At 37.1% G+C, this 5,579-nt stretch overlaps 1 non-coding gene across 1 annotated transcript; it reads right to left on the bottom strand.

Annotated features, from left to right (window-relative positions):
- Positions 1-2,392: 2,392 nt before the first annotated feature.
- Positions 2,393-2,495, bottom strand: LOC127237805 (U6 spliceosomal RNA). The gene has a single exon (XR_007835880.1). It is a non-coding gene; the product is annotated as a U6 spliceosomal RNA (small nuclear RNA).
- Positions 2,496-5,579: the final 3,084 nt, after the last annotated feature.

The following is a 5,579-nucleotide window of genomic DNA, read 5'->3' as shown; positions in this document are numbered from 1 at the left end:
GCTTCACAAAAGATGAACATATACCACATGAGACTATAGTTTCCCTAAATCTCCTTCCTCATATCTAACATTTCCACAGGAATCCAGTCAGCACTTATATAGCCTTAGGAATATCTGTCATTTGGCAGTTGTTCCTATATTATGACTAGATAAACTAAGGTTAGGTTGTTCCTCTCTAACTTTATAATGTAATGCTGAGACTGGTTTTTCTTTAAAGGCCTGTGTCTTTGTCTGAATATCTCTTAAGGCTTGTTACTTATCAGTCAAAATGGCATTATTTTCTCTAGTAACATTTTCTAAGGCCTTTCTGGATCTTGTCATACATATCAACTAACTTGTCACTAATATCAACCAACTTTTTTAGGTATAGAATAAGAATTATCAAACTGATAATGTTTATAATTGATATTATGAAAATCCCATATAAGTTAAGTATCCCCTTATTTAGCTGTTCTATTTTTAAACCACCTATTGTTAGAGACCTAACCCCCTCCATCATAATATAGTTTCTCATTTTTGAATGTGGAAAAGCTCTTGTTTTAAACTAATTATCCCCTTTAAGAATTTCTACTTGCCTCACCAAATTCACTGATGATCATGAAATGTTAGCTGTGTAGCACATCTGGATAGAAAACACAGTCAGTGCACAGCTGTAGTCTTACTTACAACTTGATATGTCATGCTTTATGGATATCTGCAGTAGGCTTGCACTTTCTGAAGATAAATGGAGGAAGAGTGGATGGGGTAGCAAAAGAGAGGTGGGGGAGGGCCTAGGAGAAGAAGGAAAGGAAACTGTGGTTAGGTTGTAAAATAAGTACATACACACATACATACATACATACATACATAACAGCAGACTTCAACTCCTGTTCTTATTCGTACTGGTCCTATGACTCCATGATATTGTGTTCATTTGAAGAAAAGTTGGGGACGAAAAAAAAAAAAAAACAATTTCAAGTTCCTTTCAGCTTTTTATTTTGTGATTCTATATTGCTTGGAATCAATGTATATGGTTGTAAGGAGTACGGGTTTTTCCACCTGCCGCCCGTCTAGTCCCGCTGCCGTGCCAGCCCCAAATAATACACAGAGACTCTGTATTTGATACAATGCTGTTGGCCCGGTTACTTGTTTCTTATCGGCTAGCTCTGCCTTAATTATTAACCCATTTCTGTGTATTTCCACATGGTCTTACCAGCGAGAGGCGGCTGGCGGTTCTATTCTCTCCAGATTCTCCATGCTGACTCCTCCTTACTACTTCCTATTTCCTCCTTGTCTCTTAGTCCCTCCTATCGTCCTTTCCTATTGGCCAACAGTGCTTTATTTATTAACCAGAATGAGAAACATATACAAAATGACATCTCCCATCATATGGTTGATAACAAGATATAGATATAGACTCTCATTCCTAAGAGATGTTAGTTACATAGTTAAGCTATGAAAGCTTAACAAGTATCTATTGTGTAGGAAAGCTAAGATAAAAAAAAATATCTGAACTATTAATTTGAAAATAAATAAATACATTTGCCCTGAGGTCAAAGGACAGATTTATCAGAAGTACTTCTAAGGGATTTAAAGTAATTTTACTTGTATTTCCTTTACTTAATTCAGTTATACAAAGTCACAGTTATGATGAGAACTAAAATGATCACAGCTATGAGGATGTTGACCTGGTTTGCCTCAGAAGGTACAAGTAGGGAAAGCCTCACTGAGATAACTGGCACACAGGCCATCCAACCAGCAGGGAGGTGATTCTATGTGAGCATGAGAGCTGTCATGCAGCACTCTGTGGTATGCAGTAGGCTGGCCTCACAGTAGCTAATAAATTGACTGTCCGCTCTGCTCCCTTAGAGTTGCTCTCTGCAGAAATGTAGGTTGCCTTCTTTGGGCTGCTCATATTTTTATAATCCAAACCTGGTCTTCTCTGCCTAGTACTGATGTACTTGTTTGCCTTCTAATGGTTGTGTACACTTTTCTAAAGTCAGATATTTAATGACACATGATCTAGGATAATTCTAAAATATTGATCATCACCTGTCTGGAAATCAGTTCTCTCTGGGTGATTAGTTTCCCAGAACCAAAATAAACATATTTGAGGATCTCTGTGGTGATGGGATGGAAAGAAGCATCATATAGTCACCATAGGCCTCATTTCCTGGTATGTGAAGATGAAAAGAAGCTAGCAACAAGCGGGAAGAGGATATGTGATGTAAATAATATGGAGACACATAAACACAGGAAGAAGAATCAGGAAGTTCAGAGAATCATAATTTTGAAAAAGATGGATTTACTATGAAACTAACAAAATAGAAGTCTCAGGAACCCACAATCTTTTATGTACCTCTTCCAAAATGCTTTTATAATTTATTTTATATATATTTATATATAATTTATTTTATATATGGAATTTTCCATATATTTTCATGTCATTCTTGAATGGAGGCCATGCTAATTTTCTCTGTATCATTCCAATTTTAGTATATGTTCTGCCAAAGCAATATGCTGTTGTAACTGAAATCAGTCATATTGCTGTCATTTTGTTTCCTCTTCACCTGTCAAGAGCCATGTTTGGATAGTACTGAGTAGATGTTAGTCATACTTAAGTTGTTGCTAAGAGGCAGTTAAGTATTTTTGCTTTGGCTTAAGTGACACATATTTCTATAGCTCACAATAACTTTTGCTTCTTGTTTGTATGTATAAAGATTTCACAGGTAGGTATATCCAAGCCCTATGACAGTTGTCTTTCTGAGCAGGGTCTCAGTTAATCCAGAATAGACGAGTTCTTCATGTAGTTGAGAATAACCATGAATGACTGAGTTTCCTGCTTTCACCTCCCCAGTTCTAGGATTTGTAGTTTGTAGAGTGCTGGGATTCAAACTCAAAGCTCCATGCATTCTAGACAAATACTCTACCAACTGACCTACATTTCCAGGTACTCTCAATGGCAATTTTAACATAATTTTTGTTACTTTTTAATGTGCTTAATTTTTTCACTATGAAGTCTTCCATTTCTTACTTAAAGACACCCTGAGCTACATACAAGCATTTAAAGGCTCTCACACCTGGCTCCCTCCCCTTTGAGACTTAGCCCCATAGCAATTTAACTGATACAGTATACTCACAATATGAGGGTTAATGAATATTTCAATCAAATTGCATTTATAATCATTAATTGAACAATACAAAAATTTGATATTCCCTAATATCTTAGAGTTTTTATGCAACTCCTAATGTGGGAAAGAATGGGTCTCTAATTCTTGAGCCTTCTCTTGGACTCTTTTCTCCTATTTTTTTGTTTTCAATGACTCCAGTATGTTAGTTTTTGTTTTATCTTGTTTTATTTTATTATTACCCCTTAGAAGGCTGTTCATTTTCTAATGAGAGCAATTTCTAGTGTTGAGAAAATAAAAAAAAAAAAGATAACCAGCCTACACACCACACCCCCAGAGAAGCCAGGAAATAAGGAGGACCCTAAGAGAGACATGCATATATCCCCCCAAGAGGAAATAAACAAGATCTCCTGAGTAACTGGGAGCATGGGATGGGGAGGATGGTGGGGGAGGGGGGAGAGGGCAGGGAAAAAGAGAAGGGGAGTAGAAGGGAGGAGGACATGAGGGATCAGGAAGGTTAAAGTGGGTAAAGGACAGACAGGGAGAGCAAGGAAAGAAATACCTTGATAGACAGAGCAATTATGGGGTTAGGGAGAAACCTGGTGCTAAGGAAATTCCCATAAATCCACAAGCATCCCCAGCTAAGAATCTAAGCAGTAGTGGAGAGGGTACCTTAACTGCCCTTCCCATGTAATCAACTTGATGACTACCTTAATTGTCATCCTAGAACCTTCATCCAGTAACTGACAGGAGCAGATGCAGAGATCCACAGCTAACCAAAGGGACAATCTCCTGGAGTCTAATACTAGAGGGAGGAGCAATAATGTGAGCCAAGGGGTCAAGACCACTCTGGGGAAGGCCACAGAAACAGCTCACCTGAGCAAGTGTGAGCTCACTGTCTCTGGTCTGACAGCTGGGAAACCTGCAAAAAGACCAAACTAGGTCCTTTGAACGTGGGTGACAGTCGGGTGGCTTGAGCAGTTTGTGGGGCCAGTAACAGGGAGCAGTATTTATCCCTAGTGCATGAACTGATTATTTTATTTTATTTTTGAGCCCATTCCCTATGGAGATATTTCTTAGTCAGTCTAGGTACAGGGGGGAAGGCCTTGGCCTTAAGTGATAAAACAGACCTTGTTGATTCCCCAAGGGAGGTCTTACCAGAGCCTCTCTAAGGAATGATGGGAGTGAGATGGGGAGAAGGTATGAGGAGCAGGAAGAAGGGAGGGGAAGGAAACTGGGGTTGGTATATACAATATACAATAAAAAGAAAAAAGAAAAGAATTATAATGCTAAAAAAGAAAATGCAATAGTCTTCTTAGATATGACAAGAGTCCTAAAATTTTGCATGAATATTATGAAGTACAAGTTGTTAAGAAGCTGTGGTTGATCTAAAATTTAAGTGTGTTTTTAAACCATGCTAGAGGAAATAATGTAAAACCTTTCCCTCTTTATAGAAAACATTAAAAAGTTGTCACCTGTAAAAGGAAGAACATTGAGAAAAGCATTAAGGAGACATAAATGGCCAGTTATTAATAAAAAATATTTTTACTATACTTTGTATTTGTGATAGTACAATATTTTAAGTTTTCAGATGTGGTTTTTCATTCAAAATCAATACTCTCTTTCATATGTAAATATATAATTTGATATTTTTAATATTTTTTGTATTTGTAAGAAGGGTCTCACAAAATCCCATGAACTTCATATACTGGACAATCTAGGTAAATTCTGGGATATCAGAGAAGATTTTATTGATAAGGTGAAACTTGAATAAATGATGAGGCAGGAAAATCCCTAGGAGAAATGTTTTTCAAATAAAAGAAACCTAAAATGAAAAGGTGTTAATAAGGTATATGTATTTTTCTTACAATTATATATCTAGATTATGGTTTTGTTCCTCTCCACTTCTTCGAGTTTCTCCTCACCTCCATTTCTATCTGGATCCACTCCCTTCCTGTCTCTCACAAGAAAACAAACAGGCTTCTAAGGAATAGTAATCAAATTAAAGCTAATGCATTGGAATTACACAAAATTAAAACAGGAGGAAAACAGTCCAAGAGAAGGCTTAGGAATCAGAGACCTATTTTTCTACACACAGGAATCCCACAAAAACACTAAACTGAAAGCCATAATATATATGCAAAGGACGTATTGTATCAGTTTCCATGTGTTCATATGTGTTTTATTCTTGTTGATTTAGAGGGCCTTGTTTCCTCCATTCCCTTTCTTTCTGGCTCTTACACTTTTTCTTCCTCCTCTTTCACAGGATTCCATGAACCTAGAGAGGAAAAATTTGATGGAAAAAAAAACCCATTTAGGGCTGAGTGTTCCAAGGTCTATTACTGTCTCCATAATTTTGGCTGTGCGTCTCTATATTTGTTTTCTTCTGCTGCTGTAGGAAGCTTCTCTGATGGTGGTTGAGCAAGGCACTGCTTAATAAGTATACAGAACATCATTAGGAATCATTTTATT

Source organism: Phodopus roborovskii, unplaced genomic scaffold (assembly GCF_943737965.1).
Source record: "Phodopus roborovskii unplaced genomic scaffold, PHOROB, whole genome shotgun sequence".
Taxonomy (NCBI): domain Eukaryota; kingdom Metazoa; phylum Chordata; class Mammalia; order Rodentia; family Cricetidae; genus Phodopus; species Phodopus roborovskii.
The sequence above is the reverse complement of the archived record's forward strand: the minus strand, read 5'-3'. Positions and strand labels throughout refer to the sequence as shown.